This window comes from Phyllostomus hastatus, unplaced genomic scaffold (genome assembly GCF_019186645.2).
Source record: "Phyllostomus hastatus isolate PE091 unplaced genomic scaffold, TTU_PhHast_1.1 phas_contig_150, whole genome shotgun sequence".
In the NCBI taxonomy this organism is placed as follows: Eukaryota; Metazoa; Chordata; class Mammalia; order Chiroptera; family Phyllostomidae; genus Phyllostomus; species Phyllostomus hastatus.
The window spans coordinates 28634682-28653876 of NW_025333611.1; the positions used below are offsets into that span (position 1 = coordinate 28634682).

The 19195-nt window shown below is 42.7% G+C and overlaps 1 protein-coding gene across 3 annotated transcripts in view; it reads left to right on the top strand.

Moving 5' to 3' along the window:
- The first annotated feature begins 16408 nt into the window (after positions 1-16408).
- Positions 16409-19195, top strand: part of SIL1 (SIL1 nucleotide exchange factor) — a 225159-nt gene continuing 222372 nt past the window's right edge. For 2 of the 3 annotated variants that reach the window (XM_045823554.1, XM_045823562.1), the window contains exon 1: positions 16497-16618. The gene's annotated coding sequence lies outside the window, so the exon portion shown is untranslated. Of the gene's footprint in view, positions 16471-16496; positions 16619-19195 lie in introns of those variants that run through there. The other variant, XM_045823573.1, reaches the window with a different exon arrangement.

A 19195-nucleotide genomic window follows, 5' to 3' on the forward strand; every position in this document is an offset into this window, starting at 1 on the left:
TGACAATTTCCAAGGCAAGAAATAAAGGGGTTGAAGATATCTATTGTATTGAGGAGGAACATCTTTACAGAAGCTTCTAGACTTGCTCCCAAGTACCATTGTTTAGAAGTAGGTCACTTGTTTACCCTTAGGTTTAAAGGGGTGAGGGAAGGGGTACTAAGAAAATACGTGACATTTCTAAGTCCCTATAGTGGGAGGTAGTCTTCTCCAGTAAGGAAGAAGAGTGGGGAAAATGGCTTTTGGGTAAGTAATCAGCAGTGTCTCCCCCGAGACCTCACTAAAACTGCTCCTAGAAAGTCACCTTATCCACTAGATCTGGTGACTTTTTCCAGTTTTCCTGGCACTTGACCTCTCTGTGACATTTTATATTGTTGGCTTCCTCTCTTGAAACTCTTGTTTTATGCTATACATTCTCTCTGCTTCTCTGATCACTTCTCCTTGGGCTCCACTCCACTACTTTTCTGTTCTTTATAGGTTGGTGTTACCCTGGGGTTTTAACCAGACACTATCTGGGCACCTCTGAGCATTTAAACCAAGCAACCTGCTCTGACCATGTGACCAAGACCCAATGAGATGTTTGTGGCCTATCCCTTGAAACTTTGTATTTGGCTATGGATTTCCTTTCCCCCCGTAGTCCTGATTCTCCCTCTGCCATGTCTTTGTCTCTTCTTTCCATTACAGAGCTATTGCTCTTGATAAGGTCCTTGCCAGCTTTTCCTTAAGGACAATTTTTTAAAAGTTATGTATAACATCTTATAGGGTAGGTCCTAAAATTGAAAGGGGCCCTTTGTTTTCTCACACTCTTTGGAATTTTGGAATTGAAGATGGATTGCTCCACTGAAATGAAGGGATGATGAATTTGGAGTACCAGAGTATAAAATATCAAAGAGCAAGAGAGAGTAGAGTCAGTTGAGAGCTGGGTATTGCAAGAGTTGAGAAGGACCTACCACTTAATGATTACATAAGAGAATTTGGATAGACATGTCTAGAGCTGACTTTTCTTTTTTATTATTTTTTAAATATACTGTATTGGTTATGCTATTAGTTGTCCCATTTCCCCACTTTGTTCCCCTCTGCCCTGCACGCCCCTTCCCACCCACATTCCCCTGCTTTAGTTCATGTCCATGGGTTGTTCAAGTTCTTTGGCTTCTACATTTCCTATACTATTCTAAACCTCCCCCCGTCTATTTTCTACTTACCATTTATGCTACTTATTCTTTGTACCCTTTCCCCCCGCTCTTCCTCCCACTCCCCGACTGATAACCCTCCATGTGATCTCCATTTCTGTGATTCTGTTCCTGTTCTAGTTGTTTGCTTAGGTTTTTTTTATTTTTATTTTTTAGGTTTGGTTGTTAATAGCTGTGAATTTGTTGTCATTTTACTGTTTGTAGTTTTGATCTTCTTTTTCTTAGATAAGTCCCTTTAACATTTCATATAATAAGGGCTGGGTGATAATGAACTCCTTTAACTTGACCTTATCTGGGAAGCACTTTATCTGCCCTTCTATTATAAATGATAGCTTTGCTGGATAGAGTCATCTTGGATGTAGGTCCTTGCCTTTCATGACTTGGAATACTTCTTTCCAGCCCCTTCTTGCCTGTAAAGTTTCTTTTGAGAAATCAGCTGACAGTCTGATGGGAACTCCTTTGTAGGAAACTGTCTCCTTTTCTCTTGTTGCTTTTAAGATTCTCTGCTTATCTTTAATCTTGGCTAATGTAATTATGATGTGCCTTGGTGTGCTCCTCCTTGGGTCCTACTTCTTTGGGACTCTCTGAGCTTCCTGGACTTCCTGGAAGTCTATTTCCTTTGCCAGATTGGAGAAGTTCTCGTTCATTATTTTTTCAAAGAAGTATTCCACTTGTTGCTCTTCCTCTTCTTCTGGCACCCCTATGATTCAGATGTTGGAATGTTTAAAGATGTCCTGGAGGTTCCTAAGCCTTTCCTCATTTTTTTGGAATTCATGTTTCTTCATTCTGTTCTGGTTGAATGTTTCTTTCTTCCTTCTGCTTCAAACCATTGATTTGAGTCCCAGTTTCCTTCTTGTCCCTGTTGGTTCCCTGTAGGTTTTTCTTCGTTTCACATAATGCAACCTTCATTGCTGCCTGGGTCTTTTTTATGCTGTTGAAGTGCCCAGTGAGTTCTTGGAGCATCCTGATCACCAGTGTTTTGAATTGTGCATCTGATAGGTTGGCTGCCTCTTCTTTGCTTCGTTGTATTTTTTTCTGGGGCTTTGATCTGTTCTTTCATTTGGGCCATTTGTTGTTGTTGTCTTGACACACCTGTTACATGTAGGAAGGGGCGGAGCCTTAGGTGTTCACCAGGGTGGGGCAACCCATATTGCTGTGTTGTGATGCTGTATATGTCAGAGGGGTCCAAGAGGTATCAGTGTGCTTACTATGCTCTCTGCCAGTTTTCAGTCACTTTCCTAGCTTCCCATAATCAAATTGGGCCCTTCTGGTGCTGATTCCCAGGTGGGTGGGCTTGTGTACATTCTAGGACCCTGTGGGTCTCTCCAGCAAACTCTCCTGTGAGGCTGGGAGTTTTTCCTGCTGCTGCCTCAACCCCCACAGGTTTTTTCAGTCAGAGGCTTTGAGGCTTTATTTCCCTGCACTGGAACCCTGGGTTGTGTTCTTGCTCCCCAGTTGTTTTTCCCAGTTTATGTGCATGAAAATGTGGGATACCTTCGTCTGCCAGCCACTGCCTTGCCCACCTCGGTTCTCCAGCCACTGCCTTGATGCGAGTCCTCTCCATCCAGCTGCCTGTCTCTGCCCCTCCTACTGGTCTGGATGAATGTTTCTTCTTTAACTACTTAGTTGTTGAACTTCCATACAGTTCAATTTTCTGTGAGTCCTGGTTTTTGTTGTTGTTGTTGTTGTTTTTAAATTTGTTGTTGTCTTTCTTTTAGTGGTGTGAGGAGGCACAGTGTGTTTACTTACGCCCCCATCTTAGCTGGAAGTTTAGCGCTGACTTTTCAAGTGACACAATGTGTTGTGACACTCCCCGTGACTGTACAAATTTTTACTGAAAACTTCTGAAGCCACCAAATATGTAGTGTGACTGAATTTCAGGCAGACACCAGTGAGGGGGCCACCGGTTATGAGGCTGTAAGTGTGGACAGCCTCACAATCTGAGTCACACCCAGACTACTAAAACTCTCTGATCTCTCAATCTCTGGCCTCAAGCCACTTCCAGCCTACCTTCCATGTAGCTGTCAGAGTTATCTTTCTCAGACACAAACCTAGGTCATTTCCATTTTTAAATTATTTAGAGGCTCCTTGATCAGTGTTTCTCAAACTTGGGGTCCATGGATCACTAGAACACATTCTTAGGGCCTTCAGTACCCTTTAGACATTTGCTATTTAATTTCAGAATTAATGAAAAAATGTAAGCATAATCTGTAATACCCAGATGACCACCTTATAATCAAGCACTTTGAGGAGATTTTAGTGTTGGTTAACATTTGTATTTATTGATTGGGTTGGTGCCAAGTGATCTTCTGAAATGACAGCAGTTAACTTTTAAAATACTGTAATTATTTTAATCTCCTTGTTCATGGATATATCCTCAGCACCTAGAAGAGTGCCTGGCACATTGTAGGTGTTCAAAAAAGAGTTCTGCAATAAATGAATGAATGAAGTATCTCCAAGCGAGTTCTGCTATCCTGGGGGATTCTCTACAGTTTGACATTTCAGCATGGCATGTGAGAGTATTCACAATCAAGCCCAGAATACCAAACTAGTAATTTTACCAGACAGTCTGGGCAAGATGTGGAGGCATAGCCCTTTTTAGAAAATAAAAAAGTGAAAGTACAAAGGATTTATGTACATTTTGACAGGGCAGATGTGATATGTAAATGAATTGCAAATATAATGCAAATGACATACAAGTCCTCATGGAAATGAGCATCTTGTCTTTGGAATCAACTGTGGGGGTATTCACTGATTTGTTTGTGGAACAGGCAGTAAATCTTCTGAGGACTTAGGATGCAAGTTGCTGTAGTCGGGATGTGTGTGTTTTGGGGAGGTGGGGTAGTGGGAAGTGTCCTCTCAAGGAGGAGTCAGTGTAGTGTTGTAAGCCTGAAGCTTAGTGTGAAGCCTAGCACAGTGTGCAACTGAATACGCAATTATTCTGCTGTGATTTTGGAACTGGTGGAGGATGGGGGACAATAAAATGCAACTCCTTGTATTCCTTCAACTTTTTGGTTACCTTGCATTTTTTTGTCCACCCATCTCACACCGTCCAAACCCTGGTCTACCAGATTAGAGAGTAGGATGTCAGAAATTCCTGGCCGCAGGTCATCATCACGAGGACCACAGAAGAGCCTGTGATAAGAGCTCTTATAAATCATATCTGAAGGTGGGTAAGAGGATGATACGGAGTTCTGCATTTCCTAATCTCATGACAAGAATTTAGCTAGATTCTGCTAGACCTGTTAGAAAAGATGGTTGGTTCCAAGAAGCCCTGAGGGCTTTCTGAGAAATATAGCTGCCTAATTTCAATGCCAGTGATGCAGTATCTGACAAAATTGGAAGCTTACTTGGAAATTGAAAGGAAAAAAATGTCAACTGTGATTTTTTTCATTAGAAAAACCTGTTCTTCCCTGTCCTTGAAGTGAAAGAAAATTTTTGGTTACACAGACTCTTCTCCAATGATTATAAAAATATTTGGCAAATGAAATAAAAGAGCCTCCAGCAGCTATATTTTAATATAACTTGAAATCTTTTTTTTTCTCATATGCTTTGCTCTGCAGTAGATGTGGGTTTAAATTCCCACTTCCCAGGTATATAAACTTGGGCAACTTATTAGACTTTTCTGAGGTTCAATTTCCTCATCTGAAAAATAAGAATAATAGTAGAATCCTCATGAAGTTTCTGTGAGGGTTAAATGAGCTAATACATGTACTTAGCACAGTGCCTGGCTCTTAGTAAGTGTTCAGTAAATGTAGCTATTTGCAGTGGTCATCTGTGGATTTGCTGCTTAGAATCTGTTTAATCTCCATCTGATAATCATGCCCCATTTCCTCCTGGTGAACCATTATTTTCTCCTCAGTCCATGTGATTCTAATGAAACTCACTCCACCCTCAGCACCAGGAGTAGAATGTGTGACTTAGATTTAAGCCAACCAGACCCTTCCAACCTCCAGGCCATACTGGTTGATTAAAAAATAGGGACATACATAGAGTTACCATATAACCCAACAATTCTACTCCTAGATACATATACTGAAGATAATTAAAAACAGGTGTTCAAATAAAATCCTGTACATGAATGTTTATAGGAGCATTATTCATAATGGTAAAAAAATAGAAGCAATGCAAATGTCTAATTTGATGAGTGGATAAACAAAATGTTAATGTATCCACATAATGGGAATATTATTTAGCCATAAAAAGGAAGTACTGATTCATTCTACAACTGAAAACATTATGCTAAGTGAAGGAAGACAAACACAAAAGGTCCTATGTTATATGATTTCATTTGTATGAAATATCCAGAACAGGCAAATCTATAGAAGCAGAAAGCATGTTAGTGGTTGCCAGAAATTAGAGGTAGGGGTATGCTAATGGGTATGAGGTTTTTCTTTGAAGTGATGAAAATATTTTGTAATTAGATAGCGGTGATATTTGTAAAACATTGTGAATATACTGAAACCCACTGAATTGCATAATTTAAAAGGATGAATTTTATAGTAAGTGAATTTAAACTAACCTAAAAAAATGGTCACATGACCCAAGCAGGCCAGTGAGAGCCAATAAGACTCAACCCAATTCTTTGGAGCCATGAAAGGAGCAAACTAGTTCCCTTGTAAGACTCCAACTTGAGAGAACATGGGGTCTTAAGCCGCTGACCTATTTTGCTATGTATAGAGACTGAGATTGAATCATCCAAATAAGCTGAAAGTAGACCCAGGAAATGAAGCAATATCAAGACCTGGTTATACATTGCAGTAAGAGTGACTAATGATCCCAGTTTGCATGGGACTTTCCTGGTTTTAGCATTGAAAGTCCTGTGTCGCATTTTGGTCACCTGAGTTAGAGCTCTAAATCTACCTCTGCTTAAAACTCAGAATTCTCCCTGTGGACTATCCAATTACGTGAGTCACTAAATTCCCCTTTGGCAAGTGTCATGGATTGAGTTTTCCAGAGGCTGGCACTGAGACAGAGTTTAGGGTTCAAGATGTTTATTAGGGAACAACATCTATGAAATGAAGGAGACAGAAACAGAATATTGGACAGAGGAAGAAGTCAAATTGTGATGTAGGCTCTTGGCCAATCCAAAAGAGAGCTATGGAACTAGCATTGCTCTTCAGAAGTCCCACATTGAGCCAAAAAGGCTGGGCCACTATACTCTTCCCTGCTTCTTTTCACCAGCAAACTTCTAGTCTCAGCCTAAAAGTTTCCTTTTTGAGGGGTCCTTTCCTGAAGCCCTCAGTCATGTTAAGTGCCATGGCACCTGGGGTATGTGTAGTGATTTGATTAATTATTATTATTTTTGGTTTTATGTTTGTCTTACTTGCAGTGCACTAGTTTCATGAAGGAAGGGGCTGTTCTGGTTAGCTATTGCTAGGTAACAAACTACCCAAACCATAATGGCTTAAAACAGAGGCTGGCAAAGTAGGGCCCATGTACAGATCCAGCTCACAGCCTGTGTTAGTATAACTGGAAAACTAAGAATTTTAAAAACATTTTAAAAGGCATGTTAAAAAAAACACAAACAAGAATAATACATGACATGGCCCACGAAATTTACAATATTTCTCATCTGGCCCTTTATAGAAAAAGTTTGCCAGCCCATGGATTAAAACAACAACAACTATTTTGTTACATCTCATAATTTTGTGCATTAGGCATTCAGGAAGAATTTGGCTGAATAACCCTTCTGCTCCATGTGTTATTGACTGAGACCTCTCAGTGGCACTCGGCTGGAGGCTGGTCTGGTCTGGAGGGTCCAGAAAGGCTTCACTTAATGCCTGGTACCTTGGTAAAATAGCTGAAAGGCTGGGCTCACCTGGGCCTCTCTTCCTTTCTACACTGTCCTTCCCTCAGGGTGGTTAGACTTATTAAAGAGTGGTTCAGGGCTCTAAAAGACCGAAATGGAAATTCTCAAAGACTAGTCTTATAACTGGATAGCTTCACTTCTTCTGTACTCTGTTGGGTAAAGCTAAGTCACTCACTCATCACTACATCCTCAGCTCTTAGTACAGCACCTAGCATATGAACTCAATAAATTTGTTAACTAATGGACACACTCTGGTAGGTAGAATCTGACTTATTTGTAATATGAAAATATTAGATTTGGAGCTAAAGGTCTACTTGGCCTCTTAGGAGCACTTTGTTCTACCTGCTCTATTTTGGGACTACCAGGGGCCCAACACTGTGGTGCATCTCTCAGAGTATTTGAACTTCAGTTTCCTTTTTGGCTAATGAGGGGCAATAAAACCTGCATCCCACAGGATTTCTGTGAGAATTAAATCATATGATGAGTGTGAGAGAGCATTATAAACTGCACAGCTCTGTTTAATGTTGGGTTGTTGTCATTTGTTCCCCTGGGTGGGGTGTGGATAAGGCCAAAGCCTCTAGATTCCTGCCATGGAGAAAGATCCCTCAACTTTTACCCCATTTTCCAAATCTTACCCCTGCCAGCTCCTGAGGAACAGACATTAGGAGAATGAAGCAGGGTTCCTATGGTTATGCAACTCGGTTTCAGCCAGGGAAGATTTATTTCCCCACAGTGGTTCTAATGATGATTTGATGGATTTCATAATTCTGTAATGATCTTGGTGCCAGTGCCTCCCACCCTGGGCATCTCTGCGGAGGCTGTGGGGAAATGGGTAGCCACACTAGCTAAATAAATAAGAATGATAAGTTGCACGTGACCAGCCCCTTGTCGCCTGAGTGGGCCTATTGTGGGCTCCAACATATGGAGTAATAAAGATGCTGCTGAGAAAAACTACATAGAATTTGTCACCCTCACACAGCTCAGAGAATATAGTTTTCCTTTCCCCAGAAGAGCCTCTCTGAAATCCTCTGTCCCAGAGACACTTCATACCTTTCATTTCCTGTGTGTCTCATTTTTGACTGGAAGGATGATTTGTTTGCCTGAGTAATACTTCTTTTTCCAACCTTTCCACAAAAGCTCCTATATAGCCTGGGCATGATATATAATGTGTGTGTGATGTGTGTAGGTCTAGGAGTGGGATACTTAGAAAGTAGAGATATAAAGTGGGATCTCCTGTGTGAGTTTGTAAGTGTGTGCATCTGTGTGTGATTTAACTTTGCCCAGCCTCCAGCACAATTTACGTATAGTCAACAGGCAGGGAAAAGAACAGTATTAGTAGCTAGAACTATTCAGCACTCACTGGGCCAGGCACTGGGCTGAAAGCTTTATACACATCATCTCATTTAATCTCTATTACAGAGATAAGGAAATACCCCTCCAAAGTTGGTTAGCCTTAAGCAACTTGCTTAGTAATGAAGGGCAGTCAAGACTTGAACCTAGGTCTGTCCAATTCCAAAGTCTGCTCTTAAACTGCTCCACAATGACCTATTCAGGATCTCTGCTGACAGTGACATTGGATTCAATGATCTAATGTCTTGAGACACGTCATATGGCAAGACCTTATTCTCCACATTTGACTTCCCAAAGCTTTGGTGCTTGGGAACCTTTATTAATGACAGTATCAGAGGAGAGAAGGGTTCTCTCTATTGGCTTTCTCACCCAGGACTGTGCTGGCATGATCAGTCTCTATACCAACCATGCCCAGGATTCCCTTGTCATAGACACCATCCCTTCTGCAGCTCCCTGCTGGGAGAGGCAGCCTTGACTGTTGTGTAGGGGTAAACACAGATTAGACTAGGGAGAGAGCCTATGGAGACTGTCCTACAACAGCCTGCAGTGGCCTGGTTCTTAGGGCTCTTCCAGGTGTGTATGTGGGCGTGGAGATTACAGTTCGAGCCATTCTGGCTCACCCCAGTTTGGTATGTGGACTTAAACTGTCTTAGCCAATCATATGTTGGTGTGATGCAGTTGACAAGAGCGAGAGAACAAATGGTCCAGGAGGAGAGACAAGAGAGTAGTCTGTCTTCAGACAGGTCACTGGGGTTTCAGTTCTAGCCCCTGCCTGTCTGTTTTTATACCAGGTCTGGGCAAATGTGAACTGCTCTGTTGATAAAGGGGTGAGGAATTTGGAAGCATGAGGGGAAAAAGGCCAGGAAGAGGTGATGTGAACTGGCTGGCTAGGTGCTGTGCAAAATAAAGAAACGACATAAAAAATGATCCGTGGTGGTGGGATAGGTTAGACAAGAACTTGGGAGGAAAGGACTGCTCAAATAGCTTTTCAAGTTGCTGCTGTGGGATGTATGGTTTTCACATTCTTCTCCATCACCACTATGATACCTTCAGTAAATATGGCATTTCACACTGATGCTTTTTCAGGTATGGGTTCTTGATGGGGAAATGGAGCAGGGCAAGGGGACAGTTGACATCTAGGTTATATTTTATCTGTCCCTGGCCTGGTTTCCTAATGATCTCTGGCTGGTTTTCAAGGCTACTCTATATGTGTATGTTTGCATATTTCACTAGATGTGCCTAATTGCATAATTATGTAAGTAATATATCTGTGGCAATATACATATCACTGTGTGGCAGTGTGTATGTATACGAATGCAGGATGTTTTAATTTATCTACACTTCTAAACATGTCTGTGCACTGGGTGTATGAGCCTGGACATGTAAGTTATGTGCATGACTGTGGGTGTTTGTATGAGGGTGTGGGGCTTGTGGCCAACTGTATTTTCCAGAAGTGGCTGCCATAATATTTCATCCCACATGTTCTTTTTACAATATGACACTGACATTCCTCCTGTCAAGAGGTGGGCTTGATTCCTTCTCTTTAAATACAAACAGACCTTTGTGACTCCATCAACTAATAGAGCACGTGACTTCTGAGGCTAGGTCATAAAAATACCATGCACTTTGCCCTGACCAGTGTGGCTCAGTTGGTTGGGTGTCATCCACAAGACAAAAGGTCACCAGTTTGATTTCTGGTCAGGGCACATGCCTGGGTTGTGGGTTCCATCCTCAGTTGTGCATGCTGGAGGCATCCAATTGATGTTTCTCTCTCACATTGATGTTTCTGTCCCTCTCTTCCTCCTCTCCTTCCCCTCTCTCTGAAAACAAATAAATAAAATCTTAAAAAATATACCATGCACTTTTACATATTGTTCTCTTGGGACGCTCATTCTTGAAACCCAGGCACTGAGTTGTGAGGAGGCCAAGCAGCTAATGGAAGAGGTCACTTGTCAATGTCCTGGCTGACTACACCAGCTGAGGTCCCAACCAACAGCCAGCATCAATTGCCAGTCATGCTAGTAAGCATCTTGCCTTAGTTGAGTTAACCCAGCTGGCAGTACATGCAACACAGTTGATTCTCCCCAGCCAAGCTCTGCTCAAACTGCTAAATAAATGATTGTTGTTTGGGGGGTGCTTATTGTATGGCAGTGGATAACCAGAACAGGGCTGTTGCTGTGTCTGTCCTAACTGTGTGTGTTTTCCTATGATTCAGTGTCTTCATAGGTGCCTATAAGCAGTGCATTTGTGTCAGATGTCTGTGCACATGAGTAGGTGTATAGTTGAAGGTGTTTCTGGAGAGAGAATCATGGTTCTCAGGGGTTTGCTTTGGCCTCAATGGTAGCTGTCTGGTGAGAACATTTTGAAATCTTGTCTGTCTTCTAGGTCTCTTCCTTTGAGTGTTTTCCCTGTGAACCAGAGAGGCCTATTTAGCTGAAAGCAAATGCAGCTTGCATTTTACTTTTTCTGGTCAAAGCTCCCTGGAACTGCCAAGATCTTCCAGCAGGTGGGAGACTGCCACTTGGAGGTCTTACAAACCTTTCACAGGGGCTAGAAACACTGTTTTAAAAAAATTTTCCTCCCCTGGCTGGTGTGGCTCAGTGGACCAAGTGCGGGCCTGTGAACCAAAGGGTTGCTGGTTCAATTCCCAGTCAGAGCACATGGGTTGTGGGCCAGGTCCCCAGGAGGGGGTGTGTGAGAGGCAACCACACATTTATGTTTCTCTCCCTCTCTCCCTTCCTTCCCCTCTCTCTAAAAATAAATAAATAAATAAATAAATAAAATCTTATTTTTTTTTCCTTTTCTGCAGCTGAGGCCTTCTGAAATGATCCAGAAACAGAGCAAAGCACAGTCATTGGGGGGTGTGAAGTCTCCTAGGGTGAAGAGACATAGAATTCCTGACTGCCACAGAGGAAGTTGCTGATACAGGCTCAGGTGTGCCCAGGTTCCAGGATAGCGATCATCTGGTCTCTGTGCTGTCTTGGCTGCTGCAACCCAACCTTTGAGTGCAACCCAGAAAGTGGAGGACTCTGATTCAGATAATGAGTTCCTCTTGGTCTCCTCTGCAGTGTCCCTGAGCTTCCTGCTTTTTTCATTGGCAGCTTGACTTAGCTTTTCTGGGAACACTGAGAGTTCTGGCTTCATACTCCTGCCCTTGTACTGCCTCTCAGGGCCTCTAAAGCACTGTTGTCCAATAGAGTTTTCTACAATGACAGAAATGTTCTATAATATGACCATCCACTGTGGTAGAAATTAGTCGCATGTGGCTGTTGTGCACTTTAACTGTGGGTAGTGTGACAGAAAAACTGATTTTTAAATTTTATTTAATTTTAATGAGTTTAAATCAATATGCTACATACAGCTATTGGCTACTGTATGGGACAGTACAGCTCTGAAGAGTTCAGAGAGAAGAGTTTTCGTTTGATCTGTAAAATGGGGATACAATCATCTACCTCACAGGGCTGTCTGGAGCAAATAAGATGATGAATGTGAATTTTACTCACATAAGGGAGACAGCAATGTGAACTGAGTAGGCTTATTCTTATTGCTCTTTGCTAATATTTTTGTTTTATGGCCCTTGCTGGGCTGTTTTGATCTGGTTTATTTACATTTCTGTGTCTCTCATCAGACCCTGAGCTCTTTGAGGGTAAGAACCTAGTGGAGCTGTTTCACACCTGAGTCCCCACAGAGACTTGTGACTTGGTACTCGTTTTTGAGTGAACAAAATGTCTGGAGTCCAGACGGGATTCCTGACAGCAGGATTTAAAGTGTATGGTGAAAGCTGGTGGGGAACAGAGATGTAGAAGCAGAGAGGAGAATGTAGGACAAATGGTATGAGAGCGAGCGAGCTAGGAACCCTGCTCCCCACACTCTACATTTTAGGCTTATCCGGAGAAAGCAGGGAGCCAATTCTTGATGCCAGGAATGCTTTCACACAACTGGGTATCAGGCTTGTGGGAGATTAATTGAGAAAGGCTGAGTAGAGGAGAAACGATCTACTCAACGCATTTTGCTTGTTGAGAAAGGCGAGATTGATCATCTAATGCTCTGCCTAGCCAGGTGCCGTGGTTTCCTCTGATTGATGGTGGCCAGGTTGAAGGTAATCCTTAGGCTCTCTACCCTTCTAAGCTTTTGCTCTTCAGGGGAGTGGAAGAGGGAACTTGGAAGATCTCCAACAGGTGCAAGGGAGAACTGTTGTGTTTTTTTTAAATATTTATTTAAAAGGAAAATTTAAACTGATTTCTGCTCAAATCCAAGAGTAATACCAGGAAACAAAGAGAAGAGACTACCATGATCCCCACCTACCCTCTGATCTGTAGACTTGAAACTTCCCACCTTTACAGTGGCCCTCCTTTTTGGGGAGCCATGAAAGTAGAGGCTATCTGCTTAGGCTAGGCCCTACACACTGGTTTCAGCAGTTCAGGAGAACTGAGCTCAGAGCTAGTTCTGGGAAGGTTCTCAGTCAGGGCTTTTCAAGGTTAGGAGACTGGGGGACACAGAATTTCCCTTCCGCACACACTTGAGCTGGTTAGATCTGTCCCAAGATGTAAGCTGGGTTCATGAGTGCTGGCAGCTCAGTGACTAGCTGGGCTCTTCTCTTGGCCCATACATTTATTCATTCATTCTATTATAAGATTTTAGCTTATTCTATTTTTAAGCATCTTACTCTTATAGCACTTTATAACTTTTGTCCGGCTGGATTGTAATTTGTTTTTTTAAAAATTGTAGATTTTAAAAATAGGTTATTGATTATGCTATTACAGTTGTCTCATTTCCCCCCTTTATTCCTGTCCACCCTGCATGCCCCTTCCCACCCACATTCCCCTGCTTTAGTTCATGTCCATGGGTTGTTCAAGTTCTTTGGCTTCTACATTTCCTATACTATTCTAAACCTCCCCCTGTGTATTTTCTACCTACCATTTATGCTACTTATTCTTTGTACCCTTTCCCCGCCTCTCTCTTCCTCCCACTCCCCCACTGATAACCCTCCATGTGATCTCCATTTCTGTGATTCTGTTCCTGTTCTAGTTGTTGGCTTAGTTTTTTTTAAAATTTTTTTTTTAGGTTTGGTTGTTAATAGCTGTGAATTTGTTGTCATTTTACTGTTTGTAGTTTTGATCTTCTTTTTCTTAGATAAGGCCCTTTAACATTTCATATAATAAGGGCTGGGTGATAATGAACTCCTTTAACTTGACCTTATCTGGGAAGCACTTTATCTGCCCTTCTATTATAAATGATAGCTTTGCTGGATAGAGTCATCTTGGATGTAGGTCCTTGCCTTTCATGACTTGGAATACTTCTTTCCAGCCCCTTCTTGCCTGTAAAGTTTCTTTTGAGAAATCAGCTGACAGTCTGATGGGAACTCCTTTGTAGGAAACTGTCTCCTTTTCTCTTGTTGCTTTTAAGATTCTCTGCTTATCTTTAATCTTGGCTAATGTAATTATGATGTGCCTTGGTGTGCTCCTCCTTGGGTCCTACTTCTTTGGGACTCTCTGAGCTTCCTGGACTTCCTGGAAGTCTATTTCCTTTGCCAGATTGGAGAAGTTCTCGTTCATTATTTTTTCAAAGAAGTATTCCACTTGTTGCTCTTCCTCTTCTTCTGGCACCCCTATGATTCAGATGTTGGAATGTTTAAAGATGTCCTGGAGGTTCCTAAGCCTTTCCTCATTTTTTTGGAATTCATGTTTCTTCATTCTGTTCTGGTTGAATGTTTCTTTCTTCCTTCTGCTTCAAACCATTGATTTGAGTCCCAGTTTCCTTCTTGTCCCTGTTGGTTCCCTGTAGGTTTTTTCTTCGTTTCACATAATGCAACCTTCATTGCTGCCTGGGTCTTTTTTATGCTGTTGAAGTGCCCAGTGAGTTCTTGGAGCATCCTGATCACCAGTGTTTTGAATTGTGCATCTGATAGGTTGGCTGTCTCTTCATCACTTAGTTGTATTGTTTCTGAAGCTTTGGTCTGTTCTTTCATTTGGGCCATTTGTTTGTTTGTTTGTTTTTTTGTCTCAGCATGCCTGTTATGTAGTAAGGGGCAGAGCCTTAGGTGTTCACCAGGGTAGGGCAACCCACATTGCTGTGTTGTGATGCTGTATATGGCAGAGGGGTCCAAGAGGTATCAGTGTTGCTTACTATGCTCTCTGCCAGTTTTCAGTCACTTCCCCAGCTTCCCATAATCAAATTGGGCCCTTCTGGTGCTGATTCCCAGGTGGGTGGGCTTGTGTACATTCTAGGACCCTGTGGGTCTCTCCAGCAAACTCTCCTGTGAGGCTGGGAGTTTTTCCTGCTGCTGCCTCAACCCCCACAGGTTTTTTCAGTCAGAGGCTTTGAGACTTTATTTCCCTGCACTGGAACCCTGGGTTGTGTTCTTGCTCCCCAGTTGTTTTCCCAGTTTATCTGCATGTGAATGTGGGACCACCCAGTCTGCAAGCCACTTCCTTGCCTGCTGCACTCCTCAAGCTGCAGCCTTGCCTCAAGTCTTCTCCACCCAGCTGCCTGTCTCTGCCTTTCCTACTGGTCTGGATGAATGTTTCTTCTTTAACTCCTTGGTTGTTGGACTTCCATACAGTTTGGTTTTCTGCCAGTTCTGGTTGTTTTTTGTTTTTAAATTTGTTGTACTTTTGGTTGTGGGAGAAGCACAGTGTGTCTACTTATGCCTCCATCTTGGCTGTAAGTAGTTACCTAAATTTTAGATTTTATTTATTTATTTTTAGAGAGAGGGGAAGGAAGGGAGACAGAGACGGAGAGCGAGAGAAACATTGACTGTGACATGGGCGGCAACCCAGTCATGTGCCCTGATTGGGAATTGAACTGGCAACTTTTCAGTTTGCCGGCCAGCACTCAATCCACTGAGCCACACCAGCCAGGACTTATACATTCATTTTGTAATTTATCACTGATGCAATAGATATTTTTTGAGCTCTTATCTGTCATTATGGTAGTAGGCAATGATGCAAGCTAGGATTATTCATGGGTCCAGCTCCTACTCTCACTGATCTCCTGAATGTTTCCACCCAGGCCCAGGGAAGTGTCCCATCCAGACCTTTCTAAAAAATTGGCACTACTCACTCAACTATTGCCCAGGGGCTTGTTCTCCCTCCCTAGGCTACTGATCAAGGTTTGTTTTAGTGGCTGCAAAGTCAGTTTTGCACCTGGTTTAAGTAAACATAATCAAGAAAATAAATTAACTTTTAAAGCTCACATAATAACATAGAAAAGGGAAAGGAATGCCAATGACAGGGTGTTTCTTTTTTCTTATTTTGATTGCTCTTGGGGAATTCCTGCTATTTGGGGGAGGTCACTGCTTGTTTGGATGATACTTTTCTTCACTCCTGAGTGACCAGGTACCACTATCTGCACTGTGAGGGATTTCCAGAGTACCCCTCAAAAGCTTGGCCAAGTGAGGCAAGGTGAAGGCTTAATAGTAACATGGGAAGAGAACATGACTTTGGAGGCACCCAAATCTGGCTTGACTTTCCAGTTCTATCACTTTCTGACTGTTTGACCTTGTATAAATCCTTTAACCATTTTGGGCCTCAGCTTCCTTATCTATAAAAAGGGGATGATAATTCTGATCTTAGAAAGTTATATAAGTAAATACAATGTATTGTAAGCAGAGGGCACCTATTCAATGTTAGTAAACATTAGAGGTGCAGGTGACTTTTATTTTTAAAATATTTGGTCGTTATCCAAAAGCCACACAATTCACACATATATAAAGTAGGTGACTTGCAGGTGGCCTATTCTGCATGAATTTTCAAAGGACTATTTATTGTTTCAGACTCTTGGCTTTATCCCAAACTAAGACACAACAGCTTAATTTATTTTACTCTCCACACCTGCCAGTTCCTTTCTGAGAATCTTTCTCCTAGAAAGAAATTAGGCTCTTTGGCAATCAGAGAAGAAACTTCGAAGTACAATTTCGGTCTAGCAAAACCACGTCCGTGGCCATCTGTTCTAAACATCGCTCAGTCCAGCGGAGGGATCCAGGTAAAAAAGTCCCAGGAAGTTTGAGAAAAGAGACACTGGAGGTGGAACGTAACAAAAACCGGAAAAGGCGGGGCTAACAATTGTAGTGCTACTCGGGCAATGAGGCAACCGCTTGCTTTTCTGGAAGGTGGCAATTGGGTGAGTCGACCAGTGACGTAATAGCCAGGACGCTCACGGGTTCAGACGGTCGCTGCTGCGTTTGCGCATCGGGAGCTGGTTGCCACTGCAGCCGCCTGGAATTGTGGGGGTTGTGTCTACCCCTCGGCTGCCAGACGGGAAGCCGAAGGTAGGGGCGGTGGGGGCCGCCCGGCCCTGGAGCTGGTTGGGGGGGCTCAGGGCACCACCCAGGCCTCCTCCTGCCAGCGGCCCCTGAGCCCTCCCAGCCCGGTGCTGGGGTCCCCACACATCCACCCCTAGTGTCTTCAAAGCGGGACGTCCACGTGGGCCCTGGGCTCCTCAGTAGTGTCCGCAGATCTGTCCTCTCAGCCCAACGGCCGCTTTCCCTACTTTTTCCACTCATAACGTCTCTAGTGACTCTTCCTAAATGTCAGGAGATGACGCAGTGGGGGTCTGAGACTGGCCTTTTGGCTCTACATCTGTTACAGTTTCCTTTCCTGTTCCCTGCTCCCGGTTTCAGTTTGTGCCTCTGTCAGACGGCTCCAGCATTGACACTTGTTCTTGGTTGAGACCTCTGCTATCTCTTCACCATATGGAAATGTCCTACCCCCATGGTATTTCCACTCCTATCTTGTGTTTTTCTTTGTCCTGGTAGAGAAAGACTTGCTTTAAAGTGGGGGTTGCAGACTTGGGTTGTGTGGCAAATCGTACTGGAGTTTGTGCGTGGCCCTGGCCTCAACTCAGGTGTTTTGGATAAAGTGGAGCCTGGGCACCTGCAATTCTCAGGTGGTTCTGATTCGGGTGGTCCCAAAATCCTCGCTTTGAGATTCTCTGTTTCAGAAGACAGGAGAGAATTACTTCACCTATGAGCCCCTGTCGTGTGACTTAAGGTGGGAAAAACCAGGAGTCAGGAAATGCCCGACATTTGAGAGGCCAGTGGGGGCTTCCCTTTGCGCTAGAAGAGCTGGAGGGCCATTTGGTGCCTTTAAAAAATACATTGCGGACGCATATGTAAGATCAGTTTTCTAATATTTTTCAATGCCTGGTTTCAGTGAAACCCAGCTTGCTTTCTTGACCTCAAACCAAACTTCAAAATGCTTTGGAGGGGGATTTTATTAGACTATGAGGGCTGGAGGAAAATGAATCCTCCATGTTTGCTAAGAGAAGATGATATATTTATAAACACTGTTTGTTTTGACAGTGTAAAAGATGTTTTGTATCTGTCTTTTTAGCTCTCACCCTACCCAAGCTTTTTTCTTTTTTTATAAAAATATAGCCAGATTTGGGGATTGGTTAGGATTTTACTGGAAGCCAGGGCATGAGGATATCAGGATTGATGTTTGTGTAACATGGATCAAGACTTGGTTTGTGATTTTAATTGAGAACATGGCTCTTACTTTTTAAGGAAGGTATTGTCACATCAGATTTATTTTAACCTTTCTTCTGGGTATTTAGTGAATTTAATCTGCTAATGTGGGTTGTTCTGATGAAATTGGCTACAGAAAAGAGTGGCCCCATTTTACAGATGGTAGAAATAGGGAATATGTTAGTAGCGATGAGGTAGCTCAGGAATGAAAAGTTCCCTTGTATTCTGATTCCTGCTTTTTTACCCTTTTCTGCTGTCTTTGAAGACCAACTATTACTTCTCTGCAGAGGCCAGTTTTGAGCCCTGGTGTGTTTCATTGACACCAAAAAATTAAGTGAAATTGAAAAGTTAACAAAATGGATTTAAAATGAACATGCCAGAACTTAACCCTTCAATAAGTGGTGTTCTCCTTAGAGTAATATGTGTAGGTGTGGGTGGTGGGGGTTGAGGGTGGTGTCACTTATGTGATATGGCCATTTCCTAAACAGTTTTGAAAATTCGCTTCTGAAATGGTCTTCAGAGACATTAATACATGACACCACACTATTAAATTTTTTTAAAAATTCCAAATGGCATGGTTAATAAACCTTGTTACCCAGCTTGTCTACAGATGAGTTAACAGTTCTTCCGAAGTGGACATAGTGCTTTTTGGGAGTGTGGTAAACTTGAGTTTTGATTCTGAGTCTCTAATTTATTATCCATATAATCTTGGACAAGTTATTTCATCTCTTAGGCTTGGTTTTCCACTGCATAAAAATGGTGCCAAAAAGGCTAGGGATCACTGCTCTAGTGGTCCCCGCCAGACTTGCATCTAGGGGATCAATGGGTAGTGGCAGTTCATCCCCAGCCAAACCTCTGAACCCGTCTCTTTTCTCTGTTTCTCCAGTGAGCAGACAGCAGGTTTGCCTTGGCTCACTTTTCCCCCCTTAACGTTCCTGGACAGTCAAAGCAGCCCTGCCTAGGCTCTCTCCTTTCGCTTCTTTTATGCTAGACCCTTCTTGTTTCACAGTCCCCAGCTTTAATAAACATACTCCCAAATTAAAAAAAGATACTTTGGCCCTGGCTGGTATGGTTCAGTGGAGCATGGGCTTGCAAACCAGAAGGTTGCGGGTTTGGTTCCCAGTAAGGACACATGCCTGGGTTATGGGCCAATGTTTCTCTCCCTCTATTTCTCTCTCCCTTCCCCTCTCTAAAAATAAATACATAAAATCTTTAAAAAATACTTTGAGGAGTGGTTAAAGGAGGTAATACATACACATGACAACTCTTGGGACATAGGAATGCAATATCTGTTTTTACCATCAAAGAATGAAGATTTGCTATTAATGAGAATATTAAAAAATGACAATCTCTGAAAGCAAGTTGCATCTTTTTCCAAAT